The sequence below is a fragment of the Rhinolophus sinicus genome, linkage group LG05 (genome assembly GCF_036562045.2).
Source record: "Rhinolophus sinicus isolate RSC01 linkage group LG05, ASM3656204v1, whole genome shotgun sequence".
Lineage (NCBI taxonomy): Eukaryota > Metazoa > Chordata > Mammalia > Chiroptera > Rhinolophidae > Rhinolophus > Rhinolophus sinicus.
The window spans coordinates 27,406,297-27,424,101 of record NC_133755.1 but is presented as its reverse complement, the minus strand read 5'-3'; the positions used below and the strand labels follow the sequence as shown (position 1 = coordinate 27,424,101).

The following is a 17,805-nucleotide window of genomic DNA, read 5'->3' as shown; positions in this document are numbered from 1 at the left end:
GTGTTTCTTTTTTTTTTCTTTTTTTTTCTTTTTTTTTTGGTATCATTTGTCTTCTTTTTCTCTCTGCATAATACCCTAAGGTATGAGTTTTCATACTCAAAAAGGTGATTTCCTAAATAACAGTGAAGTTCTCTCCTAAGGGTAAATCTGCTGTTCTTTGAAGGCAACTGGATCACAAACTATGGAAGTTTTTTCCTTCTCTCACTCATCTCTGTAATAATCTTCAGCATATTTGTTAACAAATAAGCATTTCTACTCTTAAAGAGATCCCGTAATCTTTGTGGCATCAATGGTTTAAAAAAAATCCTATTAAAATTGAGAAAGTCCAACTAATCAGTCAGAGAATCCTTTGCTAATAGCCATAGGGTTGTGGTCCCTGACTTCATCACCAGCACAGGGGGAAATGGATGAAAATCGGAATGCAGCCATTGAATCAATGCATACCTTCTGTCGTAGTGGGCAATATGCCAGCCATCCAAACTTTGAAAGCTGACCCCTCTTCATGAATTGCTGACAGGTGCCCACTGTATATTTTCCAAAGTTGTTATGTATCTGTCAAGAGCATTCATTTACCTCCAAACTTGTTAACATTTGAGGAACGAAGTGCGATTTCAAACTATGCCATTTTTAAATAAATGAATATTCATAGTTAATATGCTTAGTTACTATTGCAAATTACATACACCTAGAAGTTAAGTAAAGGTCTCTGACTCTCTCTAAATTTATAGTGCCATTCTACAGTGCAAGGACACTACCCTTGGAAACAAGTGTCATTAGGCACTTTTATAAAATAACAGACCTTTCGTAGTGCAATCATGTCCCAGAACTCAGATATAAGCAGCCATACCTAAAAGACACGTCCAGTGGATTGTTTCCATTATTTGTTTTCAAGGTGATATCTGCCTGTCTTGCCTATAAAATAATAGGCCCAATGGGGAAATCAAGAGGGAGTTCGAAACTGGCTCCTTTCAAGTAGAATATTACATATATATGTATTTATATTTATATACTTTCTTTCATATATTGTGTGGTCAAGGGCCTTAACAAGAATATATACCATTGTCAAAACTTCACATGTTTAAGGACTAGTCTCCTTCAGAGTTGGTTCTATGTAAACTTTAATAGACATACACACTGGCCTTACTTCTCTCTGACTTTTTTCTTTGACTTCTTTACCTGCCTTCCCCACATTATAGAAGTACCCTCTTGAGAGTTTCTGGACTTTCCCTGTAGAAAGTCACTGGATCTGGAGACTTCAACCAGAATGTTGCGTGCCTATCTGTCAGGCCTTCAGTAGCAGCTAAGTCCCTCTGTATCACCCACATAAAGAAAAAGTTTACTTTTCTATGAGATCTCCAAGACTGTCTGCTTTTTCCAGTCATTTCACATAGTATGATCTGTTTATTTTGCAGAAGTTCATTTCATCTTCCACAATCACATTTCAAAAAACACACTGTAGTGTGTGTTGTTTTATAATTGTTTGTGAATCGTTCTGTTTCAGGGTGGTGGTTCTGTTGCCTTAAATAACTTATTAATTGTTTCAAAGAAAAAGGATATAAAATTGACAGAAATGCGCAGTTGAAAAGCTGGGTTCTGAGATAATGGGAAAATAGAAGATACAAATTCTCGTCTAAAACATCTAAACAAGAAGTCTTTGCTAATAAATTATTGATGATTATTGGAGTTTATTAGAAGCTTCTATTTTCTATGTTCATACACAAATAAAGTGTTGGCACATCAACATACAAGTTTTGAACAATGATACATCTCACATGTGAGGGAAGTAGAACATGTTTATTAATATCTTGCTTCCAAGCAACAAACATTTTTTAATTTGTTGTTGTTTATGTTCAAAGATTTAATTGATATGATGAAAGATATTTGTATGGGGAAGAAAAAAATTTCTGAACTGTTTTCCTTTTTTACTTTCAAAATATAGTATTGACATTTCAGAAAAGAAGAAAGGGAACACAGAATTAATTAAAATAGTTAAGAAGAGGATGTAAGAATAAACTTACAACATAAATCATTCCAAGTTTCAGATAATCTAAGTATCTAAAAAAGTATTCTCATTATCCCTTTTCTTACTTAGGTTTTTATCACCAAAATGATGACACAGTTGAAGAAAATGGAATTCTCAGATTAAAACTCACACACACACACACACACACACACCCCACCCTCATATCAAAGGCATGTAGGCCTATGCTTTTTAGACTTTATTTTTTTAGAGGAATTTAAAGTTCACAACAAAATTGAGCAAGAGGTACAGAGATTTCCCATATTTCCCTGGAATCTACCCATGCATAGTCTCCTGATTATCAGCACTAATCTTTTGAAGGCTGTATTGTTACCAAATATGAGCCTATATTGCCACATCATAATCACCCAAAGTCCATAGTTCACATTAGGGTTCACTTTTGGTGTTGTACATTCTGTGGGTTTGGATAAATGTATAATGATATAAATCCATCATTTTAATATTATACAGGGTATTTTCACTGCCCTAAAATTTCTCTGTACTTCATCTCTCCTCCCTCTCCTTCTCAACCCCTGGCAACCACCGATATTTTTAATGTCCGTATAGTTTTACCCTTTCCAGAATGTCACATAGTTGGAATCATATATTATGTAGTCTTATCATACTGGCTTTTTATACTTACTAATATGAGTTTAAGTTTCCTCCATGTCTTTTCGTGGCTTGACAGCTCATTTCTTTACAGCACTGAATAACATTCCATTGTTTGTATGTACCATAGTTTATTTATCCATTCACCTACTGGAAGACTATTAGTTGTTTCCAAGTTTGGGAAATTATAAATAAAGTTGCCATAAACATCTATGTGCAGGTGTTTGTGTGCACATAAGTTTTTAACTCTTTTGGATAAATACTAAGAAGTATTATTGCTGGATTGTAATGGTAAAGATATGTTTAGAAACTACCAAACTGTCTTCCAAAATGGCTTGCAATATTTTGCATCCCCACCAGCAATGAACAAATGTTCCTGATGTTGGCACTTTTTTGTCAGTATTTGGTGGTGTCATTGTTCTTGGATTTTGGCCATTCCTATAGGTATGTATGTATGCCTATTTTTTTTCAGAGGAATTCTTCTCCTTATTACTTCCAAATTAGCTAAAGGGTCCTTTTCTAATTCACTGAAGGTGAAATTCTCAGAACTCTGAGAGTCAGAGGTGAGAGTCTTTCAGTAAAATCTCTTTATTTTTAGTAGAAAATTAAGTACTTTTCAGAAACTACCCTTCCATGTTTCTCAGTTTGTTGTCCATGAGCTTATTCTCCTTCTTAATTTCTCTCCCTCTCCTTATTTTTAATTATTTCAGTCATATGACCCAAACTGGAAATACCTCCTGGTTTTAGGGGGGCACAAATACAAGAGTGTTTACAATTAACACCTATGAACAGAGCTGGTCACAGCTTTTCTTCTTTGATATCTGTCTTTGTTATTAATATACAAGACAACTGACAATGATGGCATAGAACTATACCTTTTCTATTCTCATTTGGGCTAGTAACAGATACCTAATAAATATTATAGTCAAGAGATACAATCTGAAGATTACCATTTACTTGTTTTATTGCCTCAACAGAAATCACTTTACTTTTCTTGTGGAATTGGAATGCCCAATGCTTTGTACCACACTCTCTTAGTGACAGTCTTATTAAATCCCTGTGTTCCTAGATGAATGTGGCATGATCTCCTGACAGATTTTCTGGTTTGTTGCTCCTTTGGGATTGTGTAAGCATCTCCTAAATTTGAGAACACCCCTGCTAAAACTCCAGTCAAGTTGTAATGGCAGTGGGAAGAGAACAAAAGGAAATGGAAATGAGTACCCTTCTTGGGCAATGAAGAGGATAAAAGAATAAGCAGACACTTGCAACAGATGCTTTTACGAGTATAATTTTACTTAAGAAAGAACACAGAATAAATGAGCTCTGTAGACTCAACCTGAACAATTAAGATATTTAAAATACTACTTTTGTATATCTAAAGGAAAAGGTCTTTTAAATAATCAATGATATTCATAAAGTGTTTTAAATTCCTTCCAGGATAATTCAAATGAACCAAAAACAATCAAGTCAAACTAAGTTCCTTTCCTTTGAATTTACTTGAGATAGTTCCATTTTTAATGACAAATTTTCATTTGAAAAGTAATTCAAATAAAACAGTTTGGAGAATATTTGAGACACAGATTTTCTTCCTCCTCCACCTTTCTGTCTCTTCTTCTTTTATTGCTTTTCTTTACACCTGCTTTTGTGTATATTGTCCCAACTAACAGTCCTCAGCTCCTTGAAGAGAACTTAACAGGCACACAAAAAAGAATGCCCTATGCAGGCACAGCGACTCAGAGAATGTCCACACATATAGGAAAACTCACATCTCTGAAAAATGCAGTTAAGGAGTCATTCCCAATAATCTCTTCCAGACACAACTAATATTTACAGTTAGTACTGTAAGACTGTATCTTTATAAAAGTGGAAAATATCTTTCATCAGTTGTTGGAGGTGGTTGTTTTCATTATTTTCATAGTGGTATGAATTTGCCCTAAGCTGATAAATCTGCCTATATTTCCATGTGTAAAATCAAGTCTGAGTGAGCCCCAAATGCATTTTTAAAGCACTCATTTTCCCAACCTGAGGCTTCCCAATGCTGCTGTGAGTAGAAATACAAATAGCCAAGAGATAAAATGTGGCCAATAACAAGAGAGTCCATGGAAAGTTTTCTCTAATCATCATGTTTTTAGTTTTCATCCTTTAAAGGGCTTGCTTTCTCTGCTTAGACTGAGAAAATGAGCCAAAGAGTAAAAGTGATCATTCACTTTGCTCTTGTCTGTTCTTTTGATGTTGTCCCAGATTTCTTAGCTTCAAAAATATTGCAGCTCAGAGATGCATCATATTTATCACTATAACAGCATTAAAAAAAACTAACCAATAATAACTAGATAGATGATAGGTAGATAGATAGATAGATAGATAGATAGATAGATAGATAGATAGATAGATACAGAGAGAAATGGATAGATAGATATAGAAACATATATACATAGAACTATATATAGATGTATTTGCAGAGAGAGAGAAGAAGCTTGATATTTTCATATTCCAGTATAAATTTTCTTCTAATCTCTTCTGATTCCCTGAGCCAGATGTATTCTTATAAAGAGTCCATAGAAATATAATGTTAATAGTAATGGATAACAGGTATTGAGAATGTAAAACGTGAACTTCAACAAATTTGATGTCACATCTATGGGAGATAAGAGAGAAGAAGGAAATCAACAGTGAGTCCCATGCTTTAACTTAATATCTAAGTGGTTGTTGTGGATGTTTGTAATATATGCAGTTTGCTTTTCAAAAATGACTTCAGTCCCTAATGGTCCAGTGGAAAAGTGGCCAAAATAATATTCAATCTAGTCTAAAGAAGCCATCATTAAATATTATTAGTACAGCAAAAATTAAAGAAAGACTGAGTAGTGATTCTGTTACCTGAACAGTTTTCTCCCACTTTCCTTCTAGTTCAGCCTTCCTGTACTCAGATATGAGTAATGGATGTTATCATAGAATACTTTGATAGATTTAATTGGCTCAATGAAACTGCAGTTGGTCTTTACCTTCTTCTTGGACAGTCATGATTTTCTAACTGAGATAAATAAAAATCATAGTAATTGACGTACATAATCATCACAATCTCATCATTTCCCTAGTTCTCCATTTAACAGACTACAAAACATTTGGATATACCTCAACTCTTAAACAGCAAAGTAATACTTTGAATTAGGTGTTTCCTGTGAGGTGAAGAGACTGAGTAGCCCTGACCCAATGCCTGGAGTTTTTTCCTTTCACACAATGTCAGTCATTATGGTTGTGACCACAGTTCTTTCAGTAGCTAGAGGCCAATGTCAACAAAGACCTGGGGTGCAGATATCTCTGTACAGTGATCTTTCTACTTGCATTGTGATGCTTGTTAGTGGTTTTATACATAATGAAACTGAATTCTTTCTCTGAGAACGGATTCCACTGTGTGACCTGGGTCCAATGAATTTACCTTAATTTCTTCCTTTGCAAAATGGGCAAAACAAAATCATCTTCCTAATGAGGTTTTTGTAGAAATTATATAAGATGGATTAACTCACTGACTGGCACATCATAAGCTTTTAATAAAAGTTATCATCATGATCATTATCATTATTCTCTTGATTGATGACCACAGAGATATTTCTCTGATTGGACTATTCTCTTATGATCTAATCCCTGTAATGGCAAATCTAAAGATAGAGTAATTTATATTGTCCTGCCTCTACTGTCATTTGATATATTGCTCATTCTTTACTTGTAGAGCACAAGGTTAAATCAATAGCTACCTCCCAATTATATTTAATGCACCGGCTTTGAAAATGTAATCACAGCAAAGACAATATACCAGGATAGTGATTGCAAGATTGTTTATCAAAGAGAAAAAGCCATAATAACAAATGTTCTAAATGATAATCAATAGAAAATGAAAGAAATTATGGCTCATTCTCATAATCGAACACAATATAATTTTTAAGAAGGATGCAGATGCTCTATATTTTAACATGGAAAAAAACATGTAATATTTAATAAAAATGTTTTAGAGATGAGTATGTATGTTTTAATACTGTCAATATTTTCAATTAAATATGAGATGTATAATATATATAACATGTGCATGCATACACACTTGATCATATAAGATTACCATACCATGTAAAGATTATTTCTGAAGTATGAGAATATAGAGTTCATTCTTTGATATTGCATACTCTATTCTATTTTTTGTACTGTATTAATTCTATGGGCAGTACTCTAGAAGTTGTAGCTCTTAAGAATCATTATTCTTGGGGTGGCTGGTTACTCAGTTGGTTAGAGTGCAGTGCTGATAACACCAAGGTTGTTGGTTCGATCCCTGCATGGACCACTGTGAGCTGTGCCCTCCTTAAAAATGAAAAAGAATCGTTAGTGTCACCTCCACATATGGTAGGAAGAATAATTCTTATAAATGTAATTTACCCCCTTTTGGGTCTCAACATGCCTCTATTTCCTATTTCATTTCTTTCTCTAAAGGGCTGACTTATAAACTCTTCAAGAGAAAAATTAATTTAACAGAAAAGATAGGGTACCAAGCAAGAGAAAAATATATGCAAAGTCTATACACAAGAGTTTACAAAAGCAAATAAAAACTGATAGTTATGACTAGAAAGATTCCTGAGCTGCAGAGGTGGGTTTTTTGTTTTGTTTTATTTTGTTTTAATTCACATGGAAGAATAAAGCTAGTCAATCCACACTGCCCACCTCATGCCCGTATGGGCAACAGCTACTAAACAAGCATCAAATGAGAAATTAAAATGTCTAGTTCCCCCCTTTTCAATCTTTCATCCCTCTGTATCTCTCTTCACTTTTAAGTTTTAAGTTAAACTCAAGTTCACTGGGAGGCTTCATTGATCAACTCAATCCAAGAAATCACATTTATAGTCATTTTGAAATCTATACATTTACTATTATTTGTACATTATTTTTTAAGTAAAAGTTTGTTTTAGTTATGAATGTTACTACATGACAGTTTACAACCAATGGAAATGTGATTAAAATTAAAAGATTCAAGAAAAATATCATATTTATCCCAAGAATCTGAGCTAGCCATTTATAAATAATTTGCCTTACTTCCTTCTACGTAAATATTTCTATATTTCATAGATTTGGATTTTTTCAGTTTTATATTGTCATTTACAATATCATTTCCTTATTATTCCGGCATATGTATCCTGCATATTAAAATAAAGTCATTAACATAATTTAACAATAGCTATTATATTCTATCATGTTTATATATCATACTTTATTTTACCATTATCCTAGTTAAACAGTTCAGTTGTTTTACATTTTTACTATTATAAGTAAGAATATTATAAAAATATTTATGTATAAAGTCTCTTAAAAATTAAAAGTGCTTTATTTAGAATAATGTCCCAGAAATGACCAAAATATGTGCATATTTTAAAGATATTAATATATGTGTCCAAATTGCTTTCCAAAATGATTTTGCTGATTTAATCAACATGGATAAGCTTGTCTCTTTCTGTATATTGAATTTTAAGGGTTTAAGGAACTTTTAAAATCTCTCTCAAAAAAGAAATCCTCTCAGTATTTGTACTACTGAATATTTTGTGTATCTTCCTTCACACCCAGTGGCATTTTGTCAATATCATAAATTGAAGCACTGTCTTGAGAATATATTCAGTTATCAAAGAGGATAAACCAAACAACTGAGAAAAAGCAAAGTAAACCCTATATTTGTATGACTCTGCTTTCCATTACCATTTCCTCATTTTTTTAAACAGAATTAATAAGTGAAAACAGGGACATAGGCAGAGAATAAAGAAAAAAGTCAGAAGTTTGAGAGCAATATACTACACTGATAAATTGCTGTAAGTAATATTTTAAATACATGAATGTGATTAGATTTAAATTACATAGTCCAAGAAAAGATTTTAGTGTATTTAATAAAAGCCTCGCATAAGCATGTTTTGTAAGGATGGAATATAAGTGATATGAAAACCAAAGAAATTTAATAATAGTGGTATAGATAATAAACAGGTTTTGTTTTGTTTTTTTAATATTGAAATATTGGTTCTTTGCAGGAAGCCAAACAGTAATATAAACCAGGTGGGAGTTCCAATTTTAACCACATTGCACCTCATACTTCTAACACTGCACCAAAACCATCACAATGACAAAGTATTTATATATATATATATATATATATATATATATATATATATATATATGTGTGTGTGTATGTGTATATATATATATATATATATATATATATATATATATATATATATATATATATATATATATATATATATATATATATATATGTATATGTATATGTATATATTTATAGGTTCTGGTGATTAGGAAGTGGACATCTTTGCCGGACCATTATTTTGTCTCTCATCCTGAGATAATGCATGTCTCATGACAAGTACATGTCTGGTACACAATCAATGCTGGGTAAAAATTTTCTTTATGGGTGCTTAAAATAGGTACCGCATTATAAAATGGCAAAGGACTACCCTTCAACTCTGCCAAGAAGATGGATGACCAAATTTGAGTATCTTAAAGACTTAAAATACAAACATTTTTATTCCTCCAGAATAATTCCTCTCATGGGTTCTTAGTACAGTTATGTAGCCCTCTGTCTGCCAGAGGAACATCATGGCATTAACCAGTTAAGGACATTCATCACCAGCCACAACCATCTCATCTTTCCTCCTCGCCTGGCAGCCAAGACATCTCAGCGCCATTTAGATAGATTTCATTTTTGTGACCTGATAATCATAGTCCTTTACCTAAAACTGAAGAGACCCCAAAGAGACATTGGTAGAGAAAAAGAATATTGATACTATTCTAAGAAGTTGATTGTTGGCTCTGTTCTATGTGTTAAATTACAGTTTTCTTTCATTTATTCACATCAATATTTATAACGTCTGAATCTCTACTGCTTGATGTGTATCCATAGCTTTCCTTTGAAATGGGGATAGTGGGTGCAGTAGTGTTTAAGGGGCAAACATACCCTCATTGTTGCTAAATTCCCTATTATAAAGTGTGAAGTCATTTCCAATTTCTCTCTTGCATCTCTGCTATATACACACGCGCGCACACACATCAATACTTTCTTCCAAATACCTGGTGCAACATCAAGCATTTCATTCCTTGACAACTGACTTTTGGGATTGAAAGATTAGGTAGCATTAATATAGTAAATGTTAATTATCTTAAAAACAGCAGTCACTACCACCACCATTCCGTAAATAGGTCTCTGCTAATAAAGTCTCGTGCCCCACAGGAAAATGAAATGATGCCTCATTGGTGGAGACGAGAGACAAAGCAAACCACTTTATTAATAACACTGGAAACCTCAGCTTCTACTTTAGGATTATCTTTTCTATAGCCAGAATCACTTTTTGCCTAAGAGAATCAATTCTTAAATAAGACCTGGCCATTTTGTAGCAATACTTATTTCTTTGATCAAAAATTAGTTGTAAAAAAAAAAGTTAATAACAGATTTTTAAAATTAAAAATATTTATTTATTTATTTATTTATTTATTTATTTAATCCTGGATGAGATAGGACTTCCACCAAATTTTCAGTAAAATAATTGCATTGTCAAAAAGGGCTAGAAAAGTAATGATGTTTTCCCTGTTTTTGTGGACATTTGCTAAACATTTCTAAAAGCTTTCTCAATATTTGCCAATTTCAAAATATGTTTTGGTAGAAATTCAGCCAGTGGTATTTTAAGCAAATCCTAATTAGGGATCATTTAAATGTCAGTGATCAAACATAGGAAGGGAAAGTTGGTATTTAACTATGATATGGCACATTTATAGAACAACTTTTCCTGAGAAGATCAAAACAGTACAAATTTCTGTTTAACAGTGAGACTTGGAATTGGGTACATAGGCTCTGACCTTTCCACGTAGGTGGAGCCAAGAATTGTATACATCTGAGAGGCTTGTTTTTTTTTGTTTGTTTTGTTTGTTTGTTTGTTTGTTTGTTTTTAAGTGGGAAAAAGGTGTATCGCCAAAGGCAAATTGACATGGAAAAATAGATAGTCCTCAGTTGAAGAATTATTTGCCTCTGAAATCATTTTTGCTGATGACATATTCTGTCCTTAGTTGTCAATCTTTAAAATAAATTAAGGATTTTGTTCCCTTATGGAAAGAAAGCTATAATTCATGCTTCATACAAGTTAGCAAAAATGTTTCTGCCAAAGGCTGAGTTTCTGAAATATTGCAGCAATAACACCTAACTCAATAAAGAAAAAATAAACGTTTAAAAATATAACATAATAATAATAATAATGAAATAATAAAATAAAATTTAAGGTATGTCTGGCAATGCCATATTTTACTACAGGAGTCAAATTAAAGGTATGTTGATACAGAACTTAGAAGGGTGGTATGTGCTCCAGTGCCCATTATGTTTTCAGCTGGTTATTTATAACATACTTTTAATAAAGGAGATGGGTAAAACAAGAGAAAAGGAACCAAGAAGAGCTGCTTACACTCTGGGTAACAACACAAACTACCATTCATATTATGGTGTATTTATTTCTCTGTAAGTTATTTCATTTTTGTTTGTAAATTTTTATTTTGATATGATTTGAAATTTACAGAATATTTTCAAGAAGAATACAATAAATTTCCTGATACTTCTAACTCAGATTGACAACTGTTAAATTTTGCCTCATTTACTACATCACCTTCTCTCTCTTCACACACCTGTGTGCACATGTACACACATACACACACACACACTCACATACACAAACAGTCATGTATGTATTTGTACATAAATATTTGTAACCCTATACATAGGTAAACCTATTTTTTCTAAATAACTTGAGAGACATTTGGAGGTATCATATCTTTACTCCTAAATACGTATAAAATCAAGAACTTGAACACTATTACAATATATTATCTAACCCATAGTACATATTTAAATTTTGCCAATTGTCCCAGTAATGTATTTTATGTTCTTTTTCTCAGCATAGCATCTAATCTAGATTACATGTTGCATTTATTTATCATGTCTAGTCAGTTGCCATTAATCTGAAAAAGAGCCTCAATCTTTGTGTCTTTCTGACCTTGATATTATATAAGAGAACAGGTAATTAATAATAATAATAATAATAATAATAATAATAATAATTTTGCAGAATGTCCTGCAATTTGAAGGTTTCTGGTATTTTCCTATGATTTAATTTGGGTTGTGCCTCTTTTTATTTTATTTTGGAGGAAAACCACGATGCCGTGTCCTTCTCACTTCTCATGCTAGAAGCACATAATGTCCGTTTGCCCCTACATTGACAAACTGAGATTTGGTCATTTGGTTATGTGGTGTCTGCAATGATTCTCCAGCGTAAATAATTTTTCCATTTAAAATGAATCTGTAATTTGTGGGTAGGCACTTTAAAACTACCAGTATGTTCCTATCTAATCATCATACTTTCACCCATTACATTGAGCAAACATTGATGATTACTAACCCTATCATTTCTCCTATGTTTATTAGTTGACTTTCTTTGATAGAGGTTTTTTTTTCTATCTCCCCTGTTTATTATTGATTCATTCATTTAATATTTATGTATATTCACAGATTTATGGATTCCTATTTTATTCAGTTATAATTCATTGTTGTATTATTATTATTTTTATGCTCAAGTTGCCCCAGATTTGGCCAGTGGGAACCTTTATAATCTTTTTTACTCACTGCCATGATTTATTGAGCATTGTTTTAATTTATGATGAAAATGTTCCAACCCCATGTTGGATTTTTCTCTGCCCCAGACTTGATATTAGTATTTGTTTCACTGAGTCTTGGTTCATTTCATTAGAGGATGGTGTTTAGAAACTAAGGTCTGGGCGCTAAGTGTAATTGTTTTGGTCTGTCATTTCCTTTAAGCCCACTGAGCAGACAGAGCTAGAAAATATATACATGCACACACACACACCTATACATATACAGCTATATACAGATATGCCTACCTATTCCTCTATCTATCTAATAATAACTTAATTCATACTAATTCCAATGCAAGACCACAGGGAACATGCTAGTCTTTCCCCTTTCCATATTAGTTATCCCATTTTCTAATAGTGAGAAAAGTGGGTCTCATTATCTATATTTATCTATCTTTATCTATCTATCTATCTATCTATCTATCTATCTATCTATCTATCTATCTATTCATTTGTTCAAACCTAGAATACAGACAAAGTTGTTTCAAGATTATGGTAGGTATTTTTATTAATTAGAAAATCAATCAATCAATAAAATAAAAGTAAATAAGTTGTGTGTATGTATATATGCCGCGACATTCACCATTTTAAAATGTACACTTCAATGGTTTTCAGTATATTCACAAAGTTGTATAACCATCATCACTATCCAATCCTAGAACATTTTCATCAACCTCCCTCAAAAAAAAAATCCCATACTCATTATCAATCACTCGCCATTATCCTTCTCCTAGCCCCTGGAACGTATTAATCTACTTTCTCATTCTATGTATTTACCTATTTTTGATACTTGATATAAGTGGTATCATACATATGCAGTCTTTTTTTTTTTTTTTTTAAAGATTTTATTGGGGAAGGGGAACAGGACTTTATTGGGGAACAGTGTGTACTTCCAGGACTTTTTTCCAAGTCAAGTTGTTGTCCTTTCAATCTTAGTTGTGGAGGGTGCAGTTCAGCTCCAAGTCCAGTTGCTTTGCTAGTTGCAGGAGGCACAGCCCACCATCACTTGCAGGAGTTGAACCGGCAACCTGGTGGTTGAGAGCCCACTGGCCCATGTGGGAATCGAACTGGCAGCCTTCGAAGTTAGGAGCATGGAGCTCAAACTGCCTGAGCCACCAGGCCGGCCCCCATATGCAGTATTTTGTACCTAGCTTCGTTCGTATAACAATATTTTAAGGTTCACCCATGTTAGAGTATAAATTAGTACCTCATTTCATTTTATGGATGAGTAATATTCCATTGTATGGAAATAACGTTATTTATTTACCCTTTAATCTGTTGGTGTGAATTTGGGTTGTTTTCCACTCTCTTGGCTATGTTGAGTAATGCTGCTATGAGCTTTTGTGTACAAGTTTTTACTTGAAAATATGGTTTCAGTATTTCTTGCGTATATATCTAGGAGTGGAATTGCTGGGTCATATTGTAAGTCTATGTTTAACTTTTGTAGACTTACAGTTTTCCAAAGTGACTACAGAATTTTATATTCCCATCAGCAATATACAAAGATTCTAAATTCTTCACATCTTCATCAATGGTTGTTATTGTCCGTCTTTTTGATTATAGACCAGCTATCTCATGGTTTTGACTTCCATTTTCCTAATGACTAATTACAGGGAGTTTTCCAGTTGGAAAAAATATACAAAGACAAGACGCAAAGCTTCCTTAAGGGCAGGTTTCACAGGCTGAAGTAATTCTAGAGTAGATGCAATCATTGTAAAACAGGAAGGAAAAACCTCCTCATTAGAAATAAGAGCAGCTCTGATGGAGCAAATTTCTGAACATTTTAAGAAGATAGCAATGTGTCAAATACTGTTTCCTGAGATAAAAGAAAGGATGCTTATAAAAATTCAAATATGAAAAACACATAGTGCCGGGACTGCCTTGATGGATTTACATTTTCTCCTATAGTGGAATAGCTACGTCGCTGGCTGACCACTTTCTTAATGGTTAAATCTGAAGAATAAATGGAACAGAGATTGAGAATGTGGGAGACACACTTCTTTCCCACACCATATGTTTCCTTCCGGGAGGAAGAAGTTTAACTAGGATGAAACTCTTTGGCTCCCTCCATCTCCACATTTAACCATCCCATAGATGAAAAAATTCATTGCTGAATTTTGGACGAGAGAACTGACATGTACATTTCTTTGTTCTCTGGGATCAGCTTTGTCAATAGTAACAAGTACTCTGCTTTGGTCCTTCATGCTGGGAGTGTTTTAGAGACAATTTCTGCCCTGCGTATTGCCCTATACTGGTTCAGTGATGAGCGTACCTGACTAATTCTAAGAATTAGTATTTGAAGCCCATTTTCCTAAAGATATGAGACCATTCCTCACATTTTGATCACTATTGGTTCTTTTTTCTCATTTCTCAATTTGTTTAGGACTTTTGGAGAGAAAACAGTTTATTATTGAATAACCTCAAAGCCTGTTCACTTCTTAACAGGCAATGCTGCACTCTTTGAGGCCAAGGTTACTGTGGTCTCTCTAACCTTATCTCGTTTACTTTTTATTTTTCAGAGATTATGCCCAGGATTCTTATCACATTATGTTTTAATATGACTATGTATCTCTATGTTAATGATATCAAAATACTTTGTCATTATGATGGTTTTGGTGCAGTGTTAGAAGTATGAGGTGCAATGTGGTTAAAATTGGAACTCCCACCTGGTTTATATTACTGTTTGGCTTCCTGCAAAGAACCAATATTTCAATATTAAAAACAAAACAAAACCTGTTTATTATCTATACCACTATTATTAAATTTCTTTTGTTTTCATATCACTTATATTCCATCCTTACTTACAAAACATGCTATATATATATATATATATATATATATATATATATATATATACACACACACACACATATATGTGTCTTTTTGTTTTCCATTGTCGCTTGTCTATATTTTTTTGTTTTTGTTTTGTTTTTATTTTTGTTTTAGTTTCAGGTATACAAAACAATGTAATAGTTAGACATTTCACACCTCACATAGTGATTACCCCTTTCCCCCAATCTATTGCCCCTCTGATGTTGTACATATCTATTACAATTCCATTAATTTAATTCCCTATGGTGGCTGAACTCCATAGCCCGTGACTATATATATATTAAATTATACTTGACATATGGTATTATTCAGATTCAGCTTCAGGTGTATACAGTGCAGTGGTCAGGCATCTACACCATCCATGAAGTGGTCTCCCTAATGAGACTTGTGCCCATCTGACACTCTACAAAATATTTACAACGTTATTGATTTCATTCCCCAAACCTCTTTCATATCCCTGTGGCAATATTGTAGTTACCAATTTGTGCTTTCTAATCCCCTCCCCTTCTCCCCCATTCCCACCCCCTCCCATCTAGCAACCATCAGGTTTTTTCTCTATACCTCTGAGACTATTTCTGTTTACTTTGCTCATTTATTCAGTCATTTAGATTCCACATATAAGTGAGATCAGATGGTATTTGTCTTTCTCCGTCTGACTTACTTCCCTTAGCATAATCTTCTCTAGGTTCATCCATATCATTGAAAATGGTAAGATCTCATTCTTTTTTTACAGCCTGGTAATACTCCATTGTATAAATGTACCACAGTTTCTTAATCCAGTCGTCTACTGATGGGCATTTCGGTTGTTTCCAAGTCTCGGCTGTTGTGAATAGTGCTCAATAAACATAGGGGTGCATATATTTTTTCGAATTAGCATCTTGGATTTCTCTGGCTAGATACCTAAGAGTGAAATTGCTGGGTCATAAGGTAGTTCCATTTTCAGATTTTTGAGATACCTCCATACGGATTTCCATAGTGGCTGCACCAATCTGCAATCCCACCAACAATGTACAAGGGTGCCCTTTTCTCCAAACCTTGCCAGCACTTGTTGTTTCTTGATTTATTGATGATAGCCATTCTGACTGGGGTGGGGTGGTATCTCATTGTGGTTTTCATTTGCATTTCTGTGATGATTAGTGAGTTTGAGCATTTTTTCATATGTCTGTTGGCCATCTGTATATCCTTTTAGAGAAACGTCTCTTCGTGTCTTCTGCCCATTTTTTAATTGGGTTTTTTTTTTGGTGTGTGGGTTTTTTGTTGTTGTTGTTGTTGTTGTTGTTGTTGTTTTGGTATTGAGTTGAATGAGTGTTTTATAAATTTTGAATATTAGCCCCTTATCAGATGTATTGTTGACAAATATCTTCTCCTAGTAGGCTGCCTTTTTGTTTTATTGATGGTTTCTTTGCTGTGAAAAATTTTTTTAGTTTGATGTAATTCCATATGTTTATTTTTTTCTTTTACTTTCCTTGCCTGAGGGGAAAAATATGGAATGCTTCAGGAATTTGCTTGTCATCCTTGCTCCCTTGTTCGGGCCATGCTAATCTTCTCTGTATCATTCCAATTTTAGTATGTACTGTTGAAGCAAGCATAGAACCTGTGAATATATTAACTTACATGGCAAAATGGATTTTGTAGATGTGACTAAGATTAAGGTCCTTAAAATGGAGAGATTATCCTGGATTACCTGGGTGGGTCCTTTCTAATCCCGAGCCTTTACTAATGGAGAATCTTTTCTGACTGGTTAGAGATGCAGAGAGAAGAAAGCACGGGAAGGACTCTATCCTTGTTAGCTTTGAAACTGGATGGACAGACTAAGCCATGAGACAAGGAATGAGGGCAGCCTTTAGAAACTTGAAAAAGCAAGGAAATAGACCTACAGAAAGAAATGCAGCTCTGCCAATACCTTGATTTCAGCCCAGTGAGATTCATGTCAGAATAATCAAATGTAAGGTAATAAATTTATATTATTTAAGTCACCAAGCTTGTATTAATTTATTACAACATCATTAGGAACCCAATATACTCATGAAATTCCCACAATTTTATTTCAAGAGTGTAGTATTTTCTCCATTTCATGGATATCAAAAATGAAGCAAAGAAAAATTTATATAAATTCATATAAGTAGCCAGCTGCAAAATTAAAATTAATATGTAGGTTTGCTATTCTACAGTCCTTTAAGAATGATTAGTTCTTCATGTGTGATACACAATTAGGTATCATTCCATCTTTTAATGACTGTATTAGCTAAACAAATTAATAAAAGTAATAATCCAAGTATAAATATAATAAGGTTGTACCATTTCTATTGCTCAAAATGATGAAATTAATACTTTAGAGAAAAGTTTTAATCCTTAAGAGTTATCTAAGATAGTCATTGCTCATTATGGTAAGGATATTCTAATGGATTAATTGGATTTTTTATTTAAGAATGAAGAATAAGATAGATATAATAAAAAAAAGATGGACAGCACTAGTGTTGGAAAGGATGTGGAGACATTGGAACCCTCATACCTTGCTGGTGGGAATGTAAAAGGATGCAGTGATTTGGGAAACTCTTTGGGAACCCCACAAAACTTAAACATAGTATAACCATATGTTTATAACCTAGCAATTCCACTCATAG

General features: G+C 33.3%; 1 non-coding gene across 1 annotated transcript; it reads right to left on the bottom strand.

The window, feature by feature from the left end:
- Positions 1-16,659: 16,659 nt before the first annotated feature.
- Positions 16,660-16,768, bottom strand: LOC141571945 (U6 spliceosomal RNA). Its single transcript, XR_012496986.1, has one exon. It is a non-coding gene; the product is annotated as a U6 spliceosomal RNA (small nuclear RNA).
- Positions 16,769-17,805: the final 1,037 nt, after the last annotated feature.